General features: G+C 41.7%; 1 protein-coding gene across 5 annotated transcripts in view; it reads left to right on the top strand.

The window, feature by feature from the left end:
• The window catches only part of trioa (trio Rho guanine nucleotide exchange factor a), a 106,439-nt gene that overhangs the window by 20,078 nt on the left and 72,300 nt on the right, over positions 1–14,061 (top strand). The window lies entirely within an intron of this gene.

Below are 14,061 nucleotides of genomic sequence, written 5' to 3'. Positions count from 1 at the left end.
ATGTCCGCATCAACCTTCTTTACGTGATCCTGGGTGTTCTTTCCGCTGTTTTGTCCCGATATTAAGATATGAACATTTATAATAAACCAATCAGAGGTCGCTCCTACTAGCGTTAGCGACAGGTTTGATTGACAGCGTTGCTAAGCGTCTGCCCTCTGCTTAACTAGCGGTGCGGGCGGGGATGGGCGTTACCTTCAACAGCCTCGCTCCGGATTGGCTCTTCGGTTTCTCGCTCGGATTTCCAAATATTGTTGCTAGTTGCAGATTAGCCGCTATAACTGTTAGCCTCGATTAGCTTCATTTGATTGCAACCGAACGCTCCCTTAGTCCATTTTTTACAAGTTTTTTTTGAGTAGCCTAAATGTTAATGAGTGGCGGGACGTGATTTCTTATTGTTAACACAGTAGCTCAGTTGGTCGTGTTTGCCCACTTATCCAAAGGTTGCCGGTTCGAATCCCTCAACTTCTCGACTTCAAACATCATCGTTAGAGCTGTGCGATCCACTGACTCACAGGTTGGCAGCGCGATTCCAGCTCCCACCGATGAAGACACTTAACCATCTCGCCCCCAGCGCCTGCGCACACTGGCGTATGAATTTGTGTGCGATTGTGTGACCGTTTCCTTGATGTAAATTGCTTCGAGCGACTTGAAGGTGGAAAAAACGCCGTATAAAAATGTGCGGTAAATGAGCGTAGTGAGAATTCCGCTAACATCATTCCGGTCTTGCATGTCAAATCGCCTATTTAATCTTAACGCTCTGAACAAATTGTACAAACTGTTTTACTAGCGGAGCTTACTTTACAAGCCGCTACGCGATGCAATGAGTTTAAAATTACATGGAAAAGTGTCATTTGTGGGATTCTATTTGTATGAAAACGCTATTTCCAATCACGGCATTACAAGTTTTCCCCTCTCACCGTATTGTCGTTAAAAATCCCAAGTCTTCACTGCTCCGTAACAAATGAGGACAGTGAGTTGGCAGGTTGCTCCGAGCCTTGGGGCCTTTATGGAGGCAGTTCGAGCTCTGGAGAAGGAGGAGGAACTCGGCGAAACGACATGACTGCAGTTATATGGAGTCATTTTTGGCTTTGGTCGATGATACTGTCAGTAGAAAGACCTTTAGCACCGGCTGACTTTGCCCGCTCTCACTTAGTTATAAGACACTGGGGGATACTGTCCATCTGCTGGCCTCTTTCTCAGCTCTGGTCGGACACGGAGGAGGGGGTCAGCCTGCCGTTATGTAATAGCTTTAATGCCTTTGGACCATGACAGATGTGCTGAGGAGAGCTTTCGAGAACAGGGATACCAACATATCTTCTCTGTGCTGCTGTAACTCTTGAGTCTGTTCTACGCTGAGTTTTTGACCATGTTCTAGTCGTTTCTTCTCATTGACCCTCTTGAAGTTTTATTTGAGTGATTCGTGTTTGAGTAATCTTTAATTTCTTATTTTGACGACGCCATTTTGTCGATCTACCCCGTCAAACTTCCATTGTGACGTACGCGCTTCCTTCTCCAGTTTTATTTTCTTAATCGGTGATACTCGTAGGATTCGGCAGCGTCGCCATTTTGGTACAAATGGAAAAAAAAATCCGCTGCTCGCTAGTGTGACGCGCAGCTGTCCATAGGGGGCGCCAACAGCATTTGTTGTGATGACGTTTACAGCGACATCAGCTCCCATTGGACACCGCAGTTTTCTAACGCCATTATCAGCGTATTTGTTTCTTTTATTAAGTCGTTTTAGATTAATATTGTGATTTAAAATGTGAAAATTATAACAGAATGATCCACTAGTGTCAGAGATTATAACTATAGAGTATATTATTGAAAAAAAAGAGAAATTGTTTAATTATTTTGCCATTTTGATTTGAAAATGCTATCATTTTTATAGTTAAACCTCCTTTTTCCCATATGTTTTAGAGTTGCTATAGTCAAACTAGTGTAACTTTGAATATTTTAGACTAGTTGTAATTATACCGTTTCATATTTGCAGCTCTAATAATGCCATTCTGCTGAGATGTGCTCCCTGGCTCGCCTCTAGATGGCGTCTTTGGGCACTAATACCGAGATAGTGTTACAACAGCAAACTCCATGAACTGCAAGCAAGAGCGTTTTTCACATTCGGTGCCAAGACTGTGCCCTTTTCACAGTGGGAAATTGATCCAGTCGTTATAAAAGACAAAAAAAGCATTGGTTTGTACAAGTAAGGCAGTCTTCTTTTACTCTCGGGCCTGTCCCCCCTCCCCTGCACATCTCTCCTGCTGTGTAACCCTGGCCCCTGTGTTGCGTTTGGTCTACCCTGCTATTTGAGGTCTGGATGTGTGAGCAGAAATGAGGTACTGGAAAGGCGCTTCTTGGTTCTATTGTAGATAAAAACGCACATATCAGTCGAAGCCGAACAGCTAATAATTTACATTTGGATGCTACGTGTAAAAGCAAAACGTAAATAAACGTTTTTGTTTTTTTTCCCCGAGGTGTTGAACAAACAGACATAACCAAATCCACCGCCGTTTTCCCCATAATGCCTCAAAGAATTACAAGTTTGAGAGCCATCCATCCATTTTCTTCCACTTATTGTGGGGGCAACAGCATAAACAGGGATTCCCACACCTTCCCCCACCCCAGACGCTTCCCCCAGCCCCTCCAGCGCGACTTCCAGGTGTTCCCAGGCCAGCCGAGTTGATACAATCCCTTCAGCGTGCTCTAAGCTGAGTTTGTTCGACACTATTCTATAAATATTAGATGAATTCATACAACACGACAGCAACAAACCGCTTCCCTCATAAGGAAGTTTGTGTTTATTAAAGTGTTAGCGTTTGTATCGTTTAGCTAGCGTAACCGTCCATTCAAAATATCTCAACACGCTTCATATAAACTGTTCATAATAAATATAACGGCACAGTGTCCTAGCTGTAAGCGTGCCGCCTCAGGATGTAGGCCAGTGGCTCGTGGCTCGCACACTCTATTCCTGGCCACCTTCTCATCCTCGAGGAATTCCTGCCGTTCCCCCCACATCCCCTGGAAGGAATCCGCGGCACGCCATGAATGTGGGAAGTCCGCCTCTCTGCCGGGATGATGCGCCCGTCACCGGCTCGGGTTTCTATTGACCCACAACAGCTGGTTTGGAAGTGACATGTCCAGGGTCAGCTGCCGAGCAACCATTATGAGATTATGTCTGTGTAACGGGGCAGTAATCACTCGTCGGACTGAATGTGTGCGCCGTACGGGGATGGGACGATAAACGATAATATTACGATTAAAAAGGGTCAGCCATAATCGTTCATGGGCCATTTTATGTAAACGTGAGAATCGACATTGCATCACCAGAATGTCCAGAACAAACTTACTTCTCCCTGATGATCATTTCTGGATCATTGTTCTATTAAATTTTGAATATTTTTTACTAGAAATGTTAAAAAGTACATTTCAGATCATCAAATGTGGCTGGTTAATTTATACTGTTCTGTATTCAAACCTGCACATAATAATCTTTATATGTGTTTGGACTGTAGGAAACATCATGTATTGGACATTCAGACATTTTATTGTATTTTTCTGCTAATGTTAATGATGAACTGAGAGTCTTATAATGTAATTGTAATGAAATGTGTGTTTTAATGTGTGTTCACTGCCCTGGGACTGCACATGGAAAGTAGCAGTAGCTAAATCTGGTACAAATCATCTTTTCTTTGGTAAGATGAATGAATTTGAACACGGGCCCTAACAAATACAGAAGAAAGAATTCAATCTTTATTTTTTTAATATGTTTTTATGAATTAAAATTAGCATTAGCGTTAGCATTGACGCACAAACACCTGCCTTTATAACCACAAACATGTCCCTCAAGTCACTGTCCATCGTCTTAACTTTAAATATTTATTCATTTTAGCAAAAACCTCAGAGATACAATTAGACAGTAAGTATATTTATTAATTTTAACGTGACAAAAACGTCATAGACACAGAACCGGACAGGAAGTAGTGACGCTAACACTGAGGTTGCTAGGCGTCGCTGTGCACAGAGCCAGTAATAGTGATGTTCTCTTAAGTAGTTATTAAGATACTGAGAATATGTGGTTCATAGTGAATAGTTTTAATGTTAAATTTCTGACCATTATTTGTGATTATTCGTTTTTATTATGTCTGTGTTGAATTTAATGTCTTTCTTATTCTGTAAAGCACTTTGAATTACTTTGTTTACCAATTTTGCTATACAAATAAACTTGTCTTGCCTAAAAAAATTGAAATAAATAAAAAATTACATATATATACACATTATTATGTATACAAACAAGAGCGCCAATGTCTTGTTGTGGTCACTTATAACAAAGTACAGTGTTTAAATATGGAGCCTAGTCATAATATTATTAAAATTGTAATTATTCATATCAATACATTTTTTTAAACCATCAGCAACTCGTTATATAATCGTTAATCTCAATTATTTCAGCCAATATAATCGTGACTCCCAAGTTTCAGTATCGTCCCATGCTCCAAATGCAGAATGTGCCCCGCTGTCCCCTCCTCTGGTTGGGCCACATTGTCCATCTGTCCGGCTGTAGGCGGCTGTCACATTCCCCGTCTCCCGTCCCACGCCTGGCCCATATTTGTCACCCTCTCTCTGGGCCAGTTGTGGAGCGCTGTTGTCGAGTAAACTGCTTTGTAGTCAGAGCCGTGTTTAATGCCCACTTGACCTCTGGAGGCCCCTGCACCTCCCAGCGTTGACACATTCTCAAACCCACACAGCCGCTAACAGCACTGACCTACAACACTCGGACTGTTTTGCGGTTGGGTCCAAACGGTTCATGATGGCAGATGCGGGTGGACTGGTCCCTCATTGCACTTTACTCTGCGTGTATGACAACATGGTAACACTTAATAATGACTACACCCTATTTAGCCTTAACACATCATGGACAAACACTTACCGTATTTTCTGGAGTATAAAACGCACTGGAGTATAAGTCACACCAGCCAAAAAATACATAATAATGAAAAAAACCCCAACATATTTCACATATAAATCGTATCTTGAGTATAAGTCGTCCCCCCGCTAAACTATGAAACAAAAAAGTGCAACTTATAGGCCAGAAAGTACGATAATTAATAGTGAACAAACAATTAATAATGATTTCAAACTTAATTACTTAAAAGAACATCACTTTTATTGGCTCTGTGCACAATGGCACCTAGCAACCTCAGTGTTAGCGTCACAACTTCCTGTCCGGTTCTGTGTCTATGACGTTTTTGACACGCTAAATTTAATAAATACACTTGTCCAATTGTATTTTTTTTTTTAGGTTTTTGCTAAAATGAATATTTAAAGATAAGACGATGCACAGTGACTTGAGGGACATGTTATTGTTGGAAAGGCAGGTGTTTGTGTGTCAATGCTAATGCTAAGGCTAATTTTAATTCCTAAAAAAAATTTAAATAAAACCTCAAACTGAAATAATCCACATATAAAAACAATCAAATAGTCTTTACAGTAATCCATTTGAATTTTAACGTGTTGTTTATCTTTATATTTTATGAGTTAAATAGATGTTAGCATTAGCTTTGAGACCATGGATCGTGCTGAGTCATGCTAATTTTAATTCATTACAAATTTTTAAAATAACACCTCAAACTGAAATAATCCACATACAAAAACAAGCTTTACATTAATCAATTTGAATTTTAACATGTTTTTTATCTTATATTTTATGCGTAAAAAAAAAAAAAAAAAAAAAATAGCATTAGCTTTGAGACCATGGATTGCATTTGCCGAGTCATGCTAAAGTTAATAAATATTTAAAGATGAGACAGCGGACAGTGACTTCAGAGACAAGTTTGTGGTTAGAAAGGCAGGCGTTTGTGTGTCAATGCTAATGCTAATTTTAATTCCTAAAGAAATATAAAAATAACACCTCAAACTGAAATAATCTACATTTAAAAACATTTAGATAGTCTTTACATAAATCCATTTAAATTTTAACAGGTTGTTTGTTATATTTTATGCATTAAATAAAAGTTAGCATTAGCTTTGAGACCGTTTATCTATTAACGGGCTGACAGCTTTCACAAGGGTCTGATTTTCTGGCAATTTTGACCTATTTTCAGACTATAAACAGATTTTTCACAGCTCAAAGTCTCTTTTTCAACTCTTTTTACTGCTCTCCATATCCGCTAGTTAATGTAATGTAATAACGCCACCTGTAAACAATAAAATACCTCGCTTTTATTATGTATAAAACTCGATAGCGCTGCAGTTTACACCTCTACACATCCTGAACTACGTGAAATCCTCGCATGAGCATAAAGAAGTGTATAAAGAAGTGAACTAAGTGAGTGTGACGTCACCCACAGCGTTATAGTGTGTTTGAGTTAACGCTTCATATTTCAGTCTTCTGTCAAAAGCTCTCGTTTAAAAATGTGCAATAATCTGTTTTTCTAATGGTTAAGTTCCGGTGATTATACAACATGGCCGTCCAAGCTTTGCCAACACTTCTCAGGTCTAGATTTCCATTTTTTTTTCTCAGACTTTCTTGGGCTGTTTGTAAAAGACCGTGCCGCAGCCTCGAGCGTCTCCCAACACCTTTATTTTTGGATAACAAGTTGAACACACTCGTTTGTTATAGTCCGCTCTCCTGTTCTCTCTTTTATTAATAGTGTTGCGGCTCAGCTGAACACGATTAATGCCTTTGTTTTACGAGTGGGAGGTTAAATCTAATTAGCGCTTGGATGTTGCTAGGTTGAATTCATGAGGAGATTGGCGCACTCGGGGAGCATATGTTTTAAATAAATGGTAGATTGGATTGTTATGATGTGAAATTAGAGCAAAAACGGCTGATAAAACCAAACCTCTGTACGTAAAGTGGCATTTCTGCAGCAGTCGGGAGGGCGTTTCTGTATAAATGCATTCTGGGTGTATTAAAATGATCGCTCCTCCTCCCTTCTTTGTGGATTACCCCCCTAAAAATCTGCCTCTCAAACGCCAGCACAGATTATCAGCTCACCTAAAACCAAACGTGAGGTTCAGTTCGGCCCTGGCTCGCCCGGCGCTGCGAGTGTACACTGGCACGCTCTGTTTGCGTTTGGAAATGTTTGCTCCAGCTTTTCCATTTGGCACCAAGCGGGAGGTTTTGGTTGTCTGCTGGATTGGAATATCTCCCCTCAGGAATCCCGGGATTAGCCTCAGATGCTGCGAATGTGCCCGCAGCGGATTGGGATTCCTTCAACACATTACCCCTTCACTCCGTCAGTAGCGAACGGTGGCAACACGTGTTTTTGCTTATTTTATTAAGCGACAATCTATGGATGCTACTTCATTTCTTGTGGGGTGAGCAGTTGTAAATGGCGGGGTCGCTCAGACAGGCTCCGCCCTCCTACGCTTTACAGGACTACGATTCTGCGTTCGAGTCTTTTAGTTTAGACGTATTAAAGCGTCACCCACGGCGTTCAGCTCCAGTCAAATGAAGCTCATCGAGACTAGCAGTTATAGCGGCGAATTTGGGGAAGAGTTCCATATTTGGAGTTCCGACCAGGAGTATCGTAGCAACCGAAGAGCCAATCAGGAGTGAGGCTGTTGAAGGTAACGCCTTTCCCTTCTAAACCAGTGATGCGCGTGTTTGGTAACGTTGTCAATCAAACCTCGGGGAAAGAAGGCGCCTGATTTGTCTGTTACAGTTGTCCGTCACTATATCGCGGTTCACCTTTTGCGTTTTTTTTTTTTTTTCCAATGTATGAACGTGCATTGTGTTGTGCGTCCTGATTGGATGTTGGACTGTAGACCATTGTGTTGTGCGTCCTGATTGGCTGTTGGACTGTAGACCATTGTGTCGTGCGTCCTGATTGGCTGTTGGACTGTAGACCATTGTCCATCAGTCTCCTCCGTGCCGTGTCTCCTGTCCAGTACAGAATGTGTTCAGACAAATTTACATAAACGTTGGATCGCGGTGTGACTCTGAAGTGCTGTACGTTTGCAATTTGTTTTCTCCCCGACAAAACCCACAATGTCGATGAAACGTTCTGCACCGACAAAGACGCCTACGAAGGTTTGAACTTTGAGAGAGTTTAAACGAGAGAGAAATGTGAGAAAATGTTAACGCCTGTGTGAGAAAAGTGTATAAAGTGTGTGGTGAGGGGTTTTACAGCAAAAACATAGAGAATAATTGTAAAAAATAAAGCTGATACTCTGATACACAGTTTATTTTTAGAATTTAACCCCCGCGAAAAACGAGGGACCACTGTTTAGATTTATACTTTAATTTACGGACACAATAGCTAAATAAAACCCCAGGATCATGTAGAGCGGGTTAATACGAACATTTTAAAACCAAAATCACGAGTCTGACAGCAGCAGGTACAGAAAGAATCAACAGTTTTTCCATATAAAGAGAATTGGAACCAGAGTCGATGTAGCCGGAAGCGCACTCACGCTCACTTCCTATTTGGAAAACAGCGGCTAGCAGCTTAGCCATGTCCAGTTATATAAACAGTCTCTGGTTTAAACCGAGTTAAACAGAATGGGAAGTCAAGTTGGGTTAAAGTTGTATAATATTTCCCCAGCATCATTCAGCTTTAAAACTCGTCTCGCTCTGGTGTGTGGGTGTGACTGGCCCATTCTATATTTAGCCGCTGTGCCACTTTCACCAATCCCAGAGCCCCGCGAAAGAGAGGTGCGAGTGTCTAAAGTTATACGCAGTGCTTATGAGTGAATATAACACCGCTAAAAAACATTCTCCAAAGCAAAAGTTTAGCAGTGAGGAAATATAAAACTATCTCTGGCTGTGCGCGTGTTCACAAATTATCTGTAAAAGCAGGCTGTGTAGAATTTCTTGGGTTTGAGTTTTGCTAAACGGTTCACTTCAAACTTCTTAATTATGGGTTTTGGTTAAGTGAGCATCCATTTTGAAATAATGGATAGTCACACAATATCACGTGTTTGTTTTTTCTTCCTCAGAGTAAGACGAGGATACTGAGAACAGGAATGCGCTCGTGTATTTATTAAAATGTCACAATATGAAGACGAAACAAGTCTTAAGCGTTAATATCAGATGACATACCTGATGGATGGCTAGTGTTGTTTCATTCCATAGTGTTGAACCAATATTTTTTTTGATGCGATGCCGATACTTGGGCGTAGTTTTCTCGCCATAGACTGTAAAGACGCATCAAAACCCCAGGATCATGTAGAGCAGATTAATACCAACGTTTTAAGACCAAAATGACAAGTCTGACAGCAGCAGTTACGCCGAGAGGATTAGGTATCAAAAAGTAAAATAAATGTCTTTTCTGCCCTTTTCTTTATTAGCGTGTTTTAAGTGTCTGTTAGCATTAGCCACAGACATCAACAGCGTCGGCGGTCGTATCTACGGATCCTCATTCTGGAAAATACAAAGTGGTATTGGATCGATGATTTAACTGAGTACTCGCCGCTGTGGTGTTAGCTCTGTTGATGTTTTAGCACAGTTGTGAGTTCGCACCGTTGTCGTGTTGGCGATGTTGTCATGTTAGCGGTGTTCTTGTGTTAACACTGTTGTCGGGCTACACTCTCCGTAGTTATTTTACTAAGTTGAGCGTCCACTCCAAAGGCTACATGAAGGTATGAAAGAGTAACACAAATGTCCATTATTAGCGTGTTTGCAGAGCCTCCACAGTCTGCATTTTACCTGCTCTGGGTGTTAGCGTTAGCATTAGCCACAGACATTAACAGAGGCAGTGCTCGCATCTGCAGATCCTCATTCTGGAAAATACTAAGTGGTATCCCATCAGTGATTTGCCTGAGTACTCACCGTTATGATGTTGGCCCAGTTGTGGTGTTAGCATCTTTGCCGTATTAGCGCCCTTGTTGCTAATGTCATTGTCGTGTTAGCGCCTTTGCCGTATTAGCGCCGTTGTGGTGTTAGTGCCATTGTTGTGTTAGCACCTTTGCCGTGTTAGTGCCGTTGTGGTGTTAGCACTGTTGTCGTGTTAGCTCTGTTGTCGTGTTAGCTCTGTTGTCGTGTTAGCTCTGTTGTTGTGTTAGCTCTGTTGTCGTGTTAGCTCTGTTGTTGTGTTGGAGCCATTATCGTGTTAGCTCCGTTGTCATGTTTGTGCCATTGTCATGTTCGTGCCGTTGTGTTAGCACCATTGTCATGTTACCACCTTTTGCTGTGTTAGCTCCGTTGTCGTGCTTGCTCCGTTATCGCGTTAGCTTTGTTGTCATGTTAGCTTTGTTGTCGTGTTAGCTTTGTTGTCGTGTTTTAACTTTGTTGTCGTGTTAGCTCCGTTGTCGTGTTAGCTCCATTGTCGTGTTAGCTCCGTTGTTGTGTTTGCTCCGTTGTCGTGTTAGCTCCGTTGTCGTGTTTGCTCCGTTGTCGTGTTAGCTCCGTTGTCGCGTTAGCTTTGTTGTCATGTTAGCTTTGTTGTCGTGTTAGCTCTGTTGTCGTGTTAGCACTGTTGTCGTGTTAGCTCTGTTGTCGTGTTGGAGCCATTATCGTGTTGGAGCCATTATCGTGTTAGCTCCGTTGTCATGTTCGTGCCGTTGTCGTGTTAGCACCATTGTCATGTTAGCACAGTTGTGGAGTTGGTGCCATTATGGTGTTGGCGCCATTATCGTGTCAGCGCCTTGTCATGTTACCACCTTTTGCCATGTTAGCGCCTTTGCCGTGTTAGCGCCTTTGTCGTGTTAGCTCTGAGTTTTTTCCAGCACCAGACCATAATCACAACAGCCCTCTGCGTTATATCGACACTTTGGGGCTGAGTATGAACAGTATTTTAACACGGAGGCCTCTGGTCACAGATGGAAGTCCCATTTAGATGTAATGTAATGTAAATGTAGAACGCAGAGCCCAGTCGGTGTCTGAACTACAGTTTTTGAGCACATTCCCTCTTTTTTTGCGCTCTCGTCGGTGTGGTCAATAGAAATAGTTGGACAAACCGTTCTTTCCACGCGGCGCTGTTCTCATGCTCCATCTATAAAGAACTACAGCTCGCTCTCTACAGGGGCACGCGGGGAAATGTACTCGATCAAGCCAATTTGTTTTTGCCACCCCCTGAGGGACGTCTGCAAATGAGAGGAAGGGGGGTAAAAATAGACACAAGTCCAGATTTTCATCCATTAGCTTCTGCAGAAAGGCTAATTAGCGCCTCATTAGCATACACGTATAAATATGAACGCATGCTGTGAACAAAGATGGCTGGGATGGGTGTACATGGCACTACGAGCGTGTGTGGTTCGCGTCGCTCTTAGACAATGCCAAGCTGAGTACGCGCTCTTGTTATGTAATAATTTGTAGGCACCACCCCAACTAAACAACAATGGAGTTTGTGACACGGAGGAGTGGGCCAAAGGAAGAAACGGAGGCATTTAGCTGCAAAACTTGACACGCAATTACTGAATAGATTTATAACCCTGCTCAGGCGGGTTTCAGGACCTCGGCATTCAGGGTCCTGCGCGTCCTGGCCCGTTTCATTTGTTATGAACAGATCGCATTGAGTCGGAGATTGTTAGCAGCTTTTTATTAAGACTTGGTTTGTTGCAGTGATGGAGACAAAGTAAAAGTAGTGAAGTACTGTACGTAAGTGTAAATTTGAGGTATCTATGCTTTACTTAAGTACATTTTACGGTGGATAACTTCACTACGTTTGAGATCAGTATATGTAATTTCTACTCCATTATATTTGTGAACAGGACTGAAAAGTAAAAGAACTTTTTATTATTTTTTGAAACGTGCTGAAAATCTGAGTTTATTTTTATCACGTTTATTATTTGAGCAAAACAAAACATCTAGGAAAATATGTGTTCAGTTGTTGCTGTTGAACAAAATTCAGCTCAAATCTTTATCAAAATCACTATATTTGAAGCTTTACAAGACTCAAAATCTGCAAGAAATACTTTTTTAAAATAGGTACTTTTTTTTACCTTGATTTATGGACACAATCGTGAAATAAAACACAGAGATGACGTTGAGTGGGTTAATACGAACATTTAAGACCAAATTGACAGTTTTTCAATGTAAAGTGAATTGGAGCCAGTGTCGATGGACCATGGCGGCTAGCACGTTAGCTATGTCCATTTATATAAACAGTCTATGAAAGTAGCGCACACAGTGACTTTCTGAGCTCGCATGTGTGGACTCGTTTGGCTCATCACTTCTGTCTACTTCAAGTTCATTATGTCATCCCGCGGTTTCTCCGTCACTTTCCCTTTGCTTTCCCAAAAACTCGAGGGCAGGTGGACGCACAACTCGCAGGTGTGTCATCATCGTGACTAACTGCACGTCTGCGGGGCCGTCAGAACACCTGAGCCCGTCTGTTCAACTGTGTGTTCGAGTTGCGAGAGGCTTTGCGGTGACGACACGCTGGGGTTGTCGTACATGTACATCTGTGGCGGGATCTTCATCAGTTACCATGGTGACGCAACGCACAGATTAGCAATAACTACCAAAAATGTTTCAAAATCGTCTGAAAACCCAAGAAAAACAAGTACAAAATGGATTTAAACGGCACATTTTCAGGAGCTTGTGATTTGCTAGTTTGATTTTTCAACAAAAACGTGAACATGGCTGACTGAAAAACCGTCGGCTAACGCTAGCTACCTTGCGACTATAATGTTATTTGAAGAGGGACTTGTTTAACAGCACAAATCAGCTCACCTTTTTTAGTTCCAGTTAAGTCAGTTCTTTAAGGTCAGATTGTTTTAAAATAAAGCTCAGACTAAAGCTTCAGACAGAGCAGAGCCTACAGTTAGCTTCACACCCGCAGCGAATGTTGGCGTTGATGACATCAGCTGCAAAGTATCGGTATTAGCGCCCGGTAGTTAGCCATCGAAGCTCTCATTGACCTTAGTATAAACGTTGACGACCAATTAGCTCACCTTTTGTGGTCAGATTTTGTTTAAACGAAGCTCAGATTAAAGTCTAACTCGAGTAACGGCGCTTCAGACAGAGCAGAGCCTACAGTTAGCTTTAGCATCAACACCCCGAGGGAATGTTGACGACCTCAGCTGTAAAGTATCAGTTCAAGGCTTTAATCACATCAGGAAAAGTTTCTCTGACAGCCATTCATCCACTGGTGACAGACGTTGGCATCACCGTGGCACCCGTGGGATCCGCTCTGACTTTTATTGGGTGACACATTCAAGAATCAGGTTAGCGTTGCCTTGTGACTCCTCTGCTTCTGCCGATCTACTTCTCCTCACTTTTCTTTAGATAAACCAGTATGTAGAGGACCTTCGTGAGCAGATAACGCCAAAAGGAATTTTCCCAGGAATGCGTTATGAAACCTGTGGCGGCGTAAACGCGTGAACCGTCAGGAATCGCATCAGAATGTTAGACATTGCAGAGCACAAGAGACGCAGCGTTTTGAAGTTTATTTTTGAGGCTGGTGAGGTTTGGCGAGATGAAATTTGACGATATTGAAATTTTGCGTGACGATTATCATGCCCCAAAATCATCATATTATATCACAACAATGCTTCAAATTGTTATGTATATGAAAAATTATAACTTTAACAGAGAATATTACAGAGAATATTACTGAAATTTGGAGGCCCGGGGCAATAAGCCTCACTTGGCCCCCCCGTAATACAAATGAATACAAAGAGGGCCCCCTAAGACCCTGGGGCCCCGGACAACAGACCCTTTTGTCCCCTCCCTGTCGACTCCCCTGTGGATAAGTCCTTTTTTGTTTTTCTGGTGTCACTTTACTGAGACTGTCACTCTTATTGTACATAATAGTTTTTGTTGGTATTTTATATTTTGCTCTTAGCCTATTTTTAGTTGTTGTTTTTTTTTAAGTTTATTTTTTTAATTATTTAAGCTATTATCTATTATCTTGTTTTATTGCATGTTACCATTGTCCTGCTGTTCTTTAACTGTGCGGTGCAATACTGGAATTTCCCCACTGTGGGACTAATAAAGGCATATCTTATCTTTCTACGGCCGATACCGATCCCGATTGTTTAGAATCCAGAGCAGCAGATCGCCAATGAGCCCTGCCGATATTTTTGGATCAATATATTGGACCGATTTTTAACAGAGCAGTGCATCACATTCAGGCAGTTATCTCTTTGTATTGAAGTGTGAAAATAAAGCTTTGG

Source organism: Periophthalmus magnuspinnatus, chromosome 11 (genome assembly GCF_009829125.3).
Source record: "Periophthalmus magnuspinnatus isolate fPerMag1 chromosome 11, fPerMag1.2.pri, whole genome shotgun sequence".
Lineage (NCBI taxonomy): Eukaryota > Metazoa > Chordata > Actinopteri > Gobiiformes > Gobiidae > Periophthalmus > Periophthalmus magnuspinnatus.
The sequence above is the reverse complement of the archived record's forward strand: the minus strand, read 5'-3'. Positions and strand labels throughout refer to the sequence as shown.